A 15603-nucleotide genomic window follows, 5' to 3' on the forward strand; every position below is an offset into this window, starting at 1 on the left:
AACTCAGCACCACGGGGCGTTTTTACGCTGCAGTCCGAAAAATGGTTGCGCCACCGTTGCTATGTTACGCAGGAACTTGCCGTAGAAATAGACGACTCCCAGGAACGACCACAGCAGCTCCTTGTGTTTAGGGGCTGGAGCCTTGAGGAGCGCGTCAATCTTGTACGTCGTTGCCGAGATGCCTTCTGCGCTGATTCTGTGTGCGAGGTAGCGAAGCTCGTGTTGGAAAAACGAACACTTCTCTTTCTTGACACGGACGCCTCTCTCAAGAAGTCGTTTTGCACAGCGTCCAGATTGGTGAAATGTTCTTGGTCGTTTTTACCCTTCACCAGAATGTCGTCTAGGTAGCAGCAAACCCCGGGAAGGCCTCTAAGCATGGTGTCAATTATTCTTTGGAAAATCCCAGGTGCGGAAGAAATTCCAAACGCCAGTCGATTCACAGCAAAAAATCCCTTCTGCGTGTTCAACGTGAGGTACTGTGTTGATGACTCCGACATGACAACTTGCTGATAGGTCTGGTTCAGATCAATTTTCGAGAAATGCTTAGCACCCCACACGGCTGCGAACAGGTCGTCCACCCTCGGTAAAGGATAGCGGTCGACATCAAGGCACGGGTTAACTGTCATCTTGTAGTCACCGCAAATTTGTATGCTACTGTAGCAGCAGCTCCAGAGACATCGCTGGATCGAGCGCCGCTCCTCGCGCAGCAGCCCGATCTACATTGACACACGCTGCGTGGCCGCGCGAGCGCACGAAGAGACGGGGGTAGCACTGGCGCTCCCTAAATAGAATCTCCTTGTTCTTGCCGACGAACGGTCGTCCTGCCTGAGGCCCCTTCCTCTCGCCCGACATAGCGCCCTACAATTGGTGACCCGGACGTGATCCCCGGCCAGCGGCACACCGACATGGTGACGTTGGGGACCCGCCGATACCAACGTACGAGCCAGGGCACCTTATAGGATGGTTCTTCAAGTTCGAGGCTACCCTCTTGCTCAACCACGTCACTGTACAGCCTCTGAAGAACTCCATTCTCTAGGAGACGGTTCCCCACGAGCTGTGCTGCGTTCTCGCCCTACCACCGCCCAGCGAAACACCCTACGACGGCGTTTGCGCTGCCGTGCTCGAGGACTATGGCCTCACAGACGACCTGTCTCGGCCCGCACCAGAGGAGGTACACGCATGCTCTCCGCACACGCCGCAGCCTTGGACCAGCAGGCAATCGCCGCGCTGGCAGAGAAAGGCATGGAGGTTGCCGCCCCCTTTTCTCAAGTGGCCGCGGTTGCATCCCCTAAGCCTCCATCTCCTTCCTGCCCCAGGAACGCCACTTCAGCGTCCAGGGAGTCTTCCGCTTCATCTAGACTCGACAGCCTTTGCGATCGTCTAGAGAAGATCACCGTTGCCGCAACACGCCGCGATGTCTCGCCGCAACGTCGTCGTTCACGTCAACGTCGTCGCTCGTTGTAGCAGCGACGGCGCCCAGACCACCCACGCAGTGAGTCACGCAACCACGGCATTTGCTATTACTATCGGCGTTTCGGCGCTGACGCCCGCCACTGCCGACTGCCCTGCGCCTGGACGGGAAACGCCCTGGCCGACCGCCAAAGGCGACAAGAGATCTCGGCCCACCTCAGGATTGTCGCCTCTTTGACGTCACCGACCGCACCACTGGACAGTGGTTTCTCGTGGATACCGGTGCCCAGGTTAGCGTTTTGCCCGCTCCACGCTTGGATTGTGCTTCTCGTGCCCCCTCGCATTTGCAAGCAGTGAACGGCACGCGCATAGCCGTCTACACGCAATGCTCACTCACTTTAAACCTGAGGCTACGCCGAGTTTCACGGAGGGTTTTTTCTGGTCACCGACGTTCGCACCGCCATCCTCAGTGCCGGCGTCCTCGCCAAACATGGCCTTCTCGCCGACCTAAAGCGGCAGTGACTACTTCACGCCATCCACAACATGGCCCGCCCCGGCATTCGGGCATCTCAAAAACTCATAGCGTCCCGCTACGTTTGACCCCGTATGAACGCTGACATGCCAGACTGGGTACGGGCCTGCACGCCGTGCCAGCGTTAAAAAGTCCAACGCCATTCCGTTCCCCCTGCCGAGCCCTTCCTCAGGCCCGATGAACGTTTTGCAGTCGTTCATATTGACCTCGTCGGTCCCCTGCCTCCATGCAAAGGTTACCGGTACATCCTCACCTGTGTTGACCGCTTCACACGTTGGCCCGCAGCCTGCCCTCTTCCCGACATCACGGCCTCCACATAGCTTCAGCCTTTTTTATACCTGGGTGTCGTGCTACGGATGCCCTTCCACTGTTGTCACCGATCGCGGCCGACAGTTCGAGTCGTCCCTGTTCACAGAACTACTACACCTTCTTGGCACGACAGGTCTCCGAACAGCTGCGTACCATTCTTAGGCAAATGCCCTCGTCGACCGTTTCTACCGGCACCTCAAGCCTTCACTCACAGCGCACGGATGCCCAACCGAGTGGGTCCAACGACTACCACTGACGCTCCTAGGAATCCGGAGCACGTACAAAGTGGAACTCTCGTGCACGTCTGCTGAGCTCGTCTACGGTACACCTCTGCGTTTGCCAGCGGACGTGTTCGACGAGTCTCCGCAACCTGTCCCTACAAGTGACTACATCGATAACCTCCAAGAGGTTTTTCGGCACCTTCGTCCTCAGCCCACACCCCTTGCAAAGAACCCGACGACGTACACGCAGCCTGACCTCAAAACTGCCAGGCATGTGTTCGTGCGTTACGGACATGTCCGAGGACCACTGCGGCCACATTATCTTGGCCCCTATCCGGTCGTTCAATGTCACTCGACTACTTTTGTCGTGGACATGAATGGCAGCCAAGACACCGTGGCCATTGAACGACTGAAGCCCGAGTGCCTCGAACCTCCAGCCGAAGTCACTTCTTTCGAACCTCCTGTGCCCCCAACAACAAAACCGCGCCGGCATGTCCACTGGAATTTCGCATGACTTTTCCGATCGTCAGTCTCGCTCTTCTTTTGGGGGTGAGCCCTGTAGCAGCAGCTCCAGCGACATCGCTGGATCGAGCGCCGCTACTCGCGCAGCAGCCCCATCGACATGGACACAGGCTGCGTGACCGCGCGAGCGCACGAGGACATGGGGGTCGCACTGGTGCTCACAAACTAGAATCTCCTTGTTCTTGCCGACGAACGGTCGTCCTGCCTGAGGCTTCTTCCTCTCGACCGACATAGCGCACTACACTACGATCCTGCTTGATAACTGGCACTTCTGGAGTAGCGTATTCTGACGTCGTAACAAGCGATATAATCCCCAGTTTTTCCATTTCTGACACTTCAGCGGTGAAAGCTTTTTGCAACGCGAACAGAACATTCCTGTCCTTTAGGAATCTCGGCTTCATATCAGGTTTAAGAAAAAGTTCGGCTTGCTCCTCCGTTATCGTGCCTAAATCGTCTTTGAAAAGGGAATGGTACTTCGCCAGTAATCCATCAAGCCTTTTTTGCGCCCATATGAGAAAAAGTGTCTGACCTTGTAATGTTGTTCAGATTCCAGATTTTCGCTCACTCCAGCCGAGTAGCGTGCAGCCGCTCCTGGCCCAGTAACGGGGGTTCCTTGTGGTCCACAACGTATAGCGGAAGACTTGCACAATGGTCGCCGTCCTGCACGTTGACCAAAGAGACGCTCTGAGGTTGCGCCAGTGCTCCTCTGTATGTACGGAGTCTAACTGTGGTGGGCTCCAGCACAGCCGAAGGAAAGATCTGACGGAGTCGAGTCTTTGACATGAAGGAAACAGCCGCTCCCGCGTCGAGCTCCATGTTCACCGAAACGCCATTAATGGTCATCTTCATGGTGACATGGTCACGCTGAGTCGCCGACACGCCATTTAGACAGAGAGGCGCAGCTTTTCGAGACACTACCGACAGTGCCTTCGCGTTCCTTTGTTCCTTTTCACCTGCTTTTTCTTAGAAGTCTTGCCACCACTGCGACAGGCCCTCTAGGTATGCCCTTTTCTGTCACAGTTGAAACAAGTTGTATTCAAGTGATGGCATGCTTCACTCCTATGTTTCGGCTAACCACAGCGAAAAGAGGCTCTACCAGCGTTCCGCGATTCTGCTTGTACCTTGTGCACGTTGCCGACTGTGGCGGCGCTGCCGCGTGCCTCCGCAGAACTCTTCTTGGCTGCTTCCATGGCAAGAGCTCCCTCCACCACTTTCCGGAACAAAAGCTTGCTAGCTTCCGTGAAAAGCACTCGGTGAATGTCTTATCGCAGCAAGCCATACACGAAGCGGTCCCGAATAGAATCTTCAAGGCCGCTTCAAAACTCGCACGATTGCGACAGTTTACGCAGCTCCACCACAAAATCACATAAGGACTCGCATTCTTGTTGACACCTCCGGTGAAACTTGGCCCACTCTCCAATGACAGACGGCTTCGGGGACAGGTGGTCGCTCAATTCTTTATTGAGGGCTTCGCAACTCTTGGCAGAAAGCAGTTCAGGAGCTGTCAGTGACTTCAACGAACCGTAGGTTTTTGGACCGAAAACGCTCAAGAAAGCGTGTACCTTCTCGCTGTCGGGAACCCGGTTGACAATCAGGAACGACGTAAGCCCCTCTTCGTACGAAGCCCAATCGGTGCCCGACTCGTCGAAAGGTTCCAACTTGCCCAGTCGGCCTACGAAATGCATTCCGGCGGCCTCGGTTCCAGTCGTGATGACAGTCCACCGGCTGCGCATACTGCAAAAACTCGTCTGCACCGAACAAATTTCGGAAACACTTGCCTTCCAAAGTGAATAATGATGCCTTCAAATCCCATCCTCTTCGCCAATTGTCCCGTGGACGTGGTTCATGTGAAGGAGCAGACAAGGTTTTATGAGCGAGCGACGTTTACTTCCACTACTCGTCGGTGCGTGGTTGGTCGAGATAAGAGCAGCGGTAGGTTGCAGTGTGCGCCTTCTATTTGTTTGGCGCACATGCGCCTTATCGTCCTGACTATAAACTGCCGCGCTCGGCCGGACAACACATGATGCACAAAGGTGGGTCCTCCACTCCACCCTGGAACATGCATCCAGAACAAAACGCGTGGCAGAAGGCTAGCCAGAGCGATATCTATCGTGGAGAGACACGCTAGCCATAAACAAGTCAGATGCGTGGATGCGGTGGAGTACGCCAACAAAGACAGCGCTGCCATATAGCGATTTAAAACGAAGGCAAAACAAGAACAGCAGCTTAAGGAGTATGTAACAGTGCTGAAGACGCCGAAGAGGTAGTCATCGTCTAGGCATGTGGAAATCCAGACAGAAAAACAATCATCAGTGACCCAAAACAAGCCGTTAAGAAGAATACGCAAAGAAGGGTCACCATCAAGGCCTTCACCGATATAAAGGAGCAAGAAATAAAAAAAAGGGAGCGGTAAAATAAAGTTGGTACCGGCTACCACCGGAAAACTGTATGCAAAAACCACTGCGATGGTTGACATTCCCGGGCCACAAGAGCGCGCCAGCAGACACCTGAGGGGAGTAAACCGTGTAAGAGAAGACGATGACGAGCTGGACAACGCGGAGCGCAGAGCATGAGAGGGGAGTGTGCCGGCGCAGGATAGCGATCAGGCAGCGCTGGTGGAACGGCCGCAAGGATTCCTCTATGGAGGCGGTTCGAGGTCAAGACTGGAGCGTGCTTGCACTGTGCTTTAGGAATTGTCCCGGGAGCTGTTCCAGGGGTTTCTCTGCTGCAACGAGGGTACCTGTTCCAGCTGGCGTGATCCAGAGGCGTGTTGCGGACGAAGGTTCGAGGGAGGCCTAGAGTGGTCAGACACGAGCACGGTCATCGGCTTTCGGACCTGCGGCAGCGGCGTCTCAACAGGCGCCACAGAGAAAGTGTCGCGCCGCGTTTTCAGACCACCGGCACCGTACACAGGGAGCTCCCAACACGTTCCACCGACGTCAACCTGCCCAGAGTCGAATTGACTGGAATGTCAGCGTATCGCTTCGTTTTCCCTTCCGCTCGAACTATGGTTCGGACTAGTGTTTAAGGTTTTCCTCCGCATTGCGCGTGTGCTTCATTTCGTTGCCGTTCAGGTTCCTAGTTCTTTTCCTGGGTTTTTGTATGTCCGCAGAAGAATATATGTTCTTTGTTATATGTTATTTGTTCTCAAGCAATGGCGTCACTTGTCATGGATCCTCACTCGCAGGGCACACGCCCACCTGCTTATCACGCGGTGTCACAATTTCTGGCAACCGCGACAAGACTGCTTGCTCTAATTCCTTCTTGTGACTAAGCAAGAGAGTGGGTGTGGCAGCGAGGCAAGAATCTAGGAAAGTGGATGTCCATCGGGAAGGAGTTATGACGACCTGTCCAGCTCTAAAGGAGGGGATTGTTAAAGAACGCACAAATCAAATGAACTTGTGCGCAACTGAACGCGAGGCCGCTAAAGAAGCTCCAAAATGAGCCCAGAAGACAGAGTCCGAGACTAGGGCACGCATTGAGGCTGAACAGGCCCAGGTAGAAGTTAAGCTGCGGCTCTGGGAAGGGTCGCAGAATTCTCACGACGTGGGAGGCGACGCTGCGCCTAATGCAGCACAAGACGTCCAAAGCCCTCGCAAGTTCATTCCTGCCTCTAACCAGGATTGTGATGAGCTTGACGCATACATCCAGCGTTTTGAGAGTGTGGCAACCAGTTAACAGTGGCCCTTAGACAAGTGGGCGCTGTCCCTACACTTCTGCTTGACTGGTGCAGTATTCACTGCCGTTGGTCGCATATCTTGCGATGATGCCATGGATTACCCTAAACTAAAGCAGACCCTGCTACAGAGGTTCACATACACCGAGGAGGGCTACAGGGGCAGGTTTAAGAAGTCCAAGCCACAGAAATAGAAGACAGGCCGTCAGTTTGCGGGCCGCCTATTCGGCTACTTTGACAATTTGCATGAGCTGGCCAAAACGGAATAGTCGTACGCTGCTCACCGAGACAAAATGGTGGCCGAGGAATTCCTGAACAGCTGTCACGAGAAACTCGCCATTTTCTCAAAGAGAGGGGTTACAAAATCCTGGTCCAGCTAGTCGCAACAGCCGACCAGTACCTCGAAGCTCAGGGTCTAATCAGCTTGGGTAAAGGCCGAGAGGAAAAGAAAGATGGGAGTAGCCAGCCCCCTGCACTGACTCGCGCTCCTGATCATAGGGATCACAAGACGACCAAGCCACATTGTTTTTATGCAATAAGCTAGGGCACCGTCTGTCGGACTGCTGGGAAAAATCGCTGGGTTCTAGCCAGTCGAGCAAGAAGAACGCCTTCTGCTTGAGGGGCAGTAATCGCTCACACCAGGCTGAAGCTGGCGCGAACCTGCAAGAGAATGAGGGTAGGCAGCATGCTCATTGGCTAAACCCAATTTTTTGGGGATTCAAGCGCCGTCCAATTTTCAACGACGCCAGCATCCACCAGAGTATAACTGCGGAAACAAGTGCAAGGTGTGTCACGAAAGGTACCCGATAATAGCAAGCATGGCACTTCAAGCAGGCAGCGTCCCAGAAGACCAGCATGGTAACAACCTGACGTCTTTTCCGACAGCTGTAGCAGGGTTGAAGACCCAAATGCGCGCCAACGCATCAAGAAGCTAGGCTCCGAGAACAATGCCACAGCTACCTGCCGTTGCTGTCAGCCCCTCTAGTATCCCTCTACTGCCTTATGTGCGCTACAACTGCAATACCCGTCGCTCCCAAAGCTTTTCTGTGAGATCGGTCGAAAGGTGAGAGTCAACAGAGCGGTAATCGAGTTCGCGAACACTAACTGCTCTCTGTATCGAAAATATCGGTTACCTCCAAGACAAGGAAGAAAACAACTCGTCGTCACAGAGGAACTACCAGGTATTGTCTTGGAAAAAGCCCATCAAGGATCCCTTGGCAGTCACAAGGGTGTCAAGCTGAGCATGGATCGAGTTTGCGAAGACTTTTACTGGCCTAGTGTGCAAGCTTTCACTGCACGCTGCGTCATGATCTGTCACATCTGTCAGAGGGCTGCGCCTCAACACCGAGTAGCCTGGAGGGATCATGGCAGAGACCGATGCAATTGCGCGTGTTGCCATCGATCTGGTCGTACCTCTCTCGCCCCGCGCCCAGAAGACAATCCCTCCAAAGGGTTCAAGATTACCCATGCGCCAATTGATAAACTTAGGGCCGGATCGTTCCTTGAACTCTGGGTTCATGAGCCACTGTTATGCCGAGAGGTCCCAATTATTCTATTTCAGCCAGAGGGTAGCATTAGAAAACTATTCCTCATACAGGGATTAATTTCTTTTTCGAGTGGCCATAACACTTTAGCTGTCTTCCTTTAGCGAGTAGCTACAACACTTTAGTGAGAACGAAGCTACATATTACTTGATTCGTATCCATGCAGAGTGATCATGCAGCCGTTTTTGTTGGTACACCTACCCTTTAAATAAACACTGTTTCGGACTGTCTCTGACATGATGCTTGTCGTGGTGCCAGTGGTGTTAGCATGTGTAAAACTATATAGCGTGCTTCAGTTTGATACGTCTCGCCGCGGCCATGATGACATTCTGTGTGGAGTTTTGTTTGCCCTAAACAAACCTCTCGGGCCGGAGGTGAATGTGATGATTGACGTCCCCGGGCCGTGAGAGCACGCCCGCAGATGCCGGAGGCGAGCGGACGGCGGAAGAGAAGACGATGACGAGCGGGACCACACGGAGTGGATAGCATGAGAGGGGAGTGTGCCCGCGGAGGATCGCACCAGGCAGCGCTAGTGGAACGGCCGCAAGGATTCCTCTCGGGAGGCGGTTCGAGGTCAAGCCTGGAGCGTGCTTGCACTGTGCTCTAAGAATCGTCCCGGAAGCTATTCCGGGGGTGCCTGTTCAAGCTGCCGTGATCCAGAGGCGTATTCCGGGCCAAGGTTCGGGTCGAGGCCTACATTGGCGTGGCCTACATCGGAGTTCCGACCAGCGCCGTGGTGTCTAAACAGGCGCCACAGTGAAAATGTCCCCCCTTAATTTCAGACACCGGCTCTTTACACGGGGAGCTCTCAACACGTTTTACCGACGTCGTCTCGGCCGGCATTGAGTAGAGTGCAATGTGAGCGTATCGCCGCGTTTTCCCTGCCGCTCGAACTTTGGTTCGGACTTGTTTTTAAGTTTTTCCTACGCGTTGCGCGAATGCTGCATTTTCTCCCCGTTCAGGTTCCTAGTTCTTTTCCCGAGTGTTTGTATGTCCGCAGAAGAATCGGTTTGTTTATTTGTTCTAAGGACATGGCATGACATGTCGTGGATCCTCCTGTGCGGGCCACACGCCAGCCTGCTTAACACGCGGTGTCACAAGCGCAAAGTACGAAACGGCCAATTCTTGGGCACGAGAGCTCATGTACCCCAGGAAACACAGAATGACAGCATACGATGATATTGTCACAAAGCCAAGTACGATGCAGTTGTCTTGAAGCAGAAACAAGTTTATTGGAGCGAACTTGTGCTCCCCTAACAACTTAAAAGATTACAGTGGCGGCAAAGCAGCGGTCAACAAAGTGACTTGCGTCGGCGAGCGTCGCAGAATCGAATGCCGAGGCGTCTGCTCTGCAGGCTTTTTATCTTTCGGCGCGAGTGCTTCTTTAACCGTCGATTAACATCCACAGCCTTGTAGATCACAGACGATTATTCTGGGCGAGCGACGTCAGGGCAAAACGGTTTGCTTATCTGAATGTGATAGCCCGTGCAGCATAAAAATAACGAATGGAAGACGCGCTTTGCTTGGAACGCAGATAACACAGCCGGGCGTGGCCCGGTAGTGAAAACAAACAATAAATAAGCAAGCCCATACATGGTTCTCGGCAATATCACCAAAATGTACAGTCTGGCAGGAATTGATTGATTGATTGTGGGGTTTAACGCGCCGACGCAACGCAGGCGATGAGGGCTCCGGATTAATTTTTACCACCTGGGGATCTTTATCGTGCGCTGAAATCTCGTACACACGGGCGTTTTTGCTTTTCGCCTCCATCAGAAAAGCGGCCGCCGCGGCCGGGAATCGGACCCGCGACCTCGTGCTCAGCAGCGCAACGCCTTAGCCACTGAGCCACCGCGGCGGGTTCTGACAGGAAGAGAACTTCCACAAACACATTAGAGCATAAAGAGAAGACATGCTGCCCTTTCCGACCAGAAAGCCATCGAAACCAGCACTACTACACAGGATGTACCAGGAAGCGCACCCAGACGCCAATTGGAAGTTGCGGCACAACAAAAGAAACCCAATGGAAAACGTGACGTGGAGTGGCAAGATCCATACAGATGAATACGAAAACCGAAAACGTACCTTCCCGCCACCACTCGAATGGGCGACGAAAATAACACGCCTAGAAACATAACTCAAAGCCATCCAGCTCGTCCTCAAGGCTTGAACCAGTGACTCAACGAACCTGAAAACGAAACTGGAGACACCAGCCATTTCGCCAAATAGGCGTCGTGGGCCGAGTCTAAAGCAGGTCAAAATAACTTTTTATAATTGAATTCTATCCATTTTCGCTATGATTGAAATATTTCGTGACCACGTGCAATCATCGAACGTTTTTATTCTCTCGTTTCAGTCATATATTTTTCGAATGAGGATAAACATGTGCACAAAATTTGTTTACTGATCTTGGAGCCTAATATGAGTCAAACAGGTAGTCCACTGTTTCCGCGAACAAAACATTGACAACAATCGAGTACCAAGGGGCAGTATACACACTGGTAAAAATGTGGTACCAGCCAGGCCTAAAATTATTTAGGTATTGGTATCTTTTTATCGTATTTACTATTTTACAAAACTGCAACTTGGACAGTACCATCGTTTCAGTGTTTGTATAACATGCACGTTTGTCATAAACTTTGTAGAACGATAAAAAACCGGTGGTAAGGCAGTTCACCACCGAGAGCTAAAATGTATCGCAAATTGTGTGGGCTAATGCAAATATTTTTGGAGTGTTTGTTAAAGCACATACCAAACCAATACAATTTTTACAGTAAATGAATGAATGGTGAATTGTCCCTGGAGCATCGCACTGTCTAGAGGAAAAAAAGGTCCCGAAAATGTTCCTACTACGCTCCCATGGTTTAACGGGCAAGGCTTCCATGTGAAGATTGAAAAGCCTAGTCTTTGCACATGGTGAAAGAGGCATTTCATGAACCCCCCTAAAGATATCATGGTCGGGTAAACCATCATGAAGAGAGCTGCAGAGAGGTATAGGAAATAGCGTTGATAATAACTTCGTACAGTCTCTTCATTACACTTTATAAACATATAGTCGTTTGAAAAAAAAAGCCAATTATCTGCCAGAAAAGCACTCCACATGCAAGAACAACCACAAACAGGGCCGTGCAGAAAATTTAAAAAAACGCAATATTACCATGAAGAAAATCCGCAAGCATCACTTGAAAAGAGGATCTAGAATTCGGTTGGGATGAGTCACGAACAAATGAAAAAAAGAGCTACTAGTTGGCTCAGATAAGGATGCGTCAATCCTAGCCCCCAAACAATATGGTCCTAAACCCATTATGCAAACTCATTGCCTCCATAGAGAGCTACCATAAAACTGTTGGGATGGTCCTGCGAAAAATGTGAATGGGAGGCCGTGCACAGTGGAATGTTTAGAAGCCACAGAGCATTTTTGTTGCAGGAAACGTGTTGCAAGCCTGAGCGGTTCCGACAATTCAAATATTATGCGGCACAAAGTTCCCACCATAACAACAGTGTTTCCCTCCCCGTTACTGCCAGTGTGTTGTGCTAATGTTATGGCAGTCTATTTGTACGCAAACAAACTTAGATGGCAGACAGGACCATTAATTTTTTTATACGAATAGGGTGTGTACTAATCAGCCAGGACAAAGGCCAGAACTCTCACTAAGGAAATTGTAGAGCCAGAACCGACCGCAAACGTTTCGGGTATATAAAGTTCCTTGTCAATACATGGTCTAACAGCTCTGAAAAGAGCGAGATCATGAGCATACGCCAAGCCTTTAAGTTTAGTGCCTAAAACCGCGCACAATAAAATCATAAACGCTGCGCATTGAAGAAGACACAGGCATATGGGCTCTAATAAAATGGCAAAAAGTTGTCGGGACCGTGGACCCACTTGTTTTACACACTTGTTTACCGACGACAATATCGCCACAGATATCAAGAGGCGCCAATTTACAATTAGTCTACCTGAAAAGTCATACAGCACCCCACACAGGGCACCTTGAGAAATCTTGGTGACGGTGAGTGGCGACACAGCGTACGCCAAGCCCCCCATACTTAAGTTGTTACCTACCGTGGCTAGAAGTTGAAAGGTGAAGGGTTAGAAGCTGTCAACGGTGGCCGTCGGAGCCTTAGTCAAGCTCTGGTCGATGGGCTCCCTGCCTGTCTACCAGGTAGGGATCTCCGGGACCTTTTTGACTACCAGGGTGAGGTCGGAGAAGAAAGTACCCCCGTCTCCCTGCTTTCCAATGTATCATATGGCATTTTCGAACCCCCCCCCCCCAAACGTGAACGGCCCCCCAAAAGGGGCCGCACCGAAGTTTCCTTTCCACCCCTACCAACTATTAACCTTCCGAAACATGACAACTATCCCCGTTTTTTGGTCCTTGAATCAATAGACAAATCAAAACCCGTCTCCTTCCAGTCGGTATTCCTCGTCTCCAAGTTCCTTGAAGGGATCATTGGCAAATCTTTCGACGCAAAAAACTACGAACAGGGGAAGTGTTGGTTGAAGTCAAGACGCAGCAGCAAGCCACAAATCTCCTCACCCAAACCCGCATGGCAGATCTGGACATCACTGTCATACCCCACCGCAGTCTCAACAGCTCGCTGGGGGTGATATCTCAGCCAGATCTGCTAAGTGAAAGAGAGGCCGACCTTCTAGGAGGCCTGAAGAATCAGGGCGTATCAGCTGTCAGGAGAATCACCATCCGTCGCGACAATGTAGAAATACCAACAAAGCACATAATCTTAACATTCAGCAGTTCAAAACTTCCTGATCACATCAATGCTGGTTTCATAAGGTGTGGTGTACGTCCGTACATACCTAACCGGCGCCGCTGCTACATGTGCCAGCGGTTCGGGCACGCCACGACTTCTTGCCGCGGCAAACGGACCTGCGCGAAATGCGCCGCACACGACCACCCCACTGAAAAGTATGATTCCACCATCTTCACCTGCGCAAACTGTCAGGGGCCGCACGCGGCATGGTCCCGTAGCTGTGAGAAGTTTCAACAGGAAAAGAAGATCATCCACGTGAAAGTAAATGAGAACATCTTCTTCCCTAAGTCGCGAAAGAGGTTCGCCTCTTTCCCCTTGGGGAGGTACGCCGACGTAGCTCGCCGGTGGCTGGAGCAAAGTCTTGTTTCGGCGGGGACCCAGTACCGCGAGTCGCACTTGCTCCCGTCTGCGCCCCCCCCCCGGGTTGCCTCCGGCGGCCCAACCCGCCACCGCACCGCCTGCTCAGTCAGCAGCGACTGTGGTGGCACCCACGCCCGTTGGGGATGCTGCAGCACCCTCTGTTTCCTCCTCTCCACCGGCCCGAAGCACATGCGAGGTCCCGGAGGAGATGGAGCTGGAGTAATTCGCAGCAGTTCCCACCTCCGCCGCACCGCCTGTGCCACCCGGGGAGCTCCTGACGCCCTCCGCGGTCGCGGCCAAAATGAAGGGCACCGCAAAGGGTGCCCAGTCCAACTCTAGGGGGCCCAGTCCGCTGGGCACCCCCTTGCTCTCAGATGACGACCTAGACGTCGAGGCGTTCCGGCATTCACCACAGCGGAAGGAACGGGCTCCGGCGTCCAGGTCAGTAGAGAGAATCAAAAAGCCCATTCCAAGAATACAAGCCCCGAAAGCCGACACACAAACACACACATACTCCAGTAGCTGTAAACTTCAATAATAGGAAGAAAAAATATCATGCAATCTATGAGTTACTGCATTCCAATCAGCCAAGTGTGATGTGTCTCCAAGAGACCCATTTAAACTCCATGCGCACAAATTTCTTGAATAGTTACATGGTATTTAGGAGGGGTAGAGATGGTGGTCGTCCATCCTCAGGTGGTATGGCCATCATTGCCCGGAAAAGATTGGCGTGCCACACTGTCCAACTACAGACCATCTTTGAGGCCATTGATATTCGAACGATAATTTTTAATACGCTTATAACACAATGTTCTCTTTACATCCCTCCTGACTTCCAACTATCGAGCGCAGATTTCGAGGGTCCGGTAGATCATTTACACGAAGCTTTCATTCTTTTAGGCGACCTCAATGCACATAACTGACTTTCCGGCTCCGCTCTGAACGGATGCCCGAGGTCGCCTAATTGAGAAATTCTTAACATCGTCGGGAGCATGTCTTTTCAAACGAAAACAGTCTACATATTAAAATATAGGAGACAACACTTATTCACTCCTTGACTGGGCTATTGGATCTGCAGTTCTCTTTCTATGTCTTGGGTGGGGTTTGGGCACTGATCCATATGGTAGTGACCACTTCGCCACCTCACTTACATATATAGGTAAAGGCTCATGCAGTCCATCTTCCCATAATAGGTTCAACGAAGCACGAGCTAACTGGAATAAATTTACAGACATCCAAACTACACCACACATCCATAGGACACCTCTACGTTGAAGAAGCTACCCAACTCCTCACGGCGCACATCCTCGTCGCCGCCGAAAGGTCCATTCCCCACGCCTCTGGTGCCCCGCGCAACCAGAGGAGACCGTGGTAGAATGAGGACTGTAGGCGGGCGCGAAAGGCCCAGAACAAGGCGTGGGGTATCCGTCGTCTGTACCCAACGTCGAGTAACCTCCTCTTGTTCAAACGGACCAAGGCGTTTGGAAAACGTGTGCGCCGTGGGGCAAAACGAGAGAGTTGGCACTGCTTCTTGGATTTCATAAACTCGTACACAGACATACACAAAGTCTGGACACACATACGTAAGCTCAAACAACAACAGACACACAGCCTGCCCCTGGTTAGTACAACAGGGGACACACTGGAAGATCAGGCTAACACACTTGCACAACACTTCGAAAACGTGTCCAGTTCAGCACATTACACGAACACTTTCATGAAACACAAAACATCTGCGTAGAAGAAGTCACTGCGTGATAGCAACAAGTCGCACACTTCTTACAATTCTTCTTTTTCAATTCATGAGCTGAAGGCAGCCCTGACAACATGTAAGCCTTCAGCTCCAGGTGCACACAAAATCACAAACACCATGATACAACACCTACACTCAGACACCCTTGAAACACTTCTACATCTATACAATAACATACGGCTTTCGGGGCACATTCCTAGCTCTTGGAGGGAGGCCATAGTAGGGGTTTCCTGAAGGAAGGGAAGGACCCTTCCTCTCCAGCTAGCTATCGGCCCATTGCGCTTACAAGCTGCCTGTTCAAGCTCCTCGAGGAGATGATAAACAGGAGACTTGTGTACTTTCTTGAGTACCACGGTCTTTTCGAGGGCTGCCAGGCAGGCTTCAGGGCGGGGCCATCTACAAATGACCAACTTGTCGCCCTTGAATCACACATAAAGGACGCTTTCATTCACAAGCAGTTTTGCACAACGGTGTTTTTTGACCTTGAGAAGGCCTATGACACCGCT

Source organism: Haemaphysalis longicornis, unplaced genomic scaffold (assembly GCF_048455015.1).
Source record: "Haemaphysalis longicornis isolate Haplotype H1 unplaced genomic scaffold, Haemaphysalis longicornis Haplotype H1 scaffold_11, whole genome shotgun sequence".
NCBI lineage: Eukaryota > Metazoa > Arthropoda > Arachnida > Ixodida > Ixodidae > Haemaphysalis > Haemaphysalis longicornis.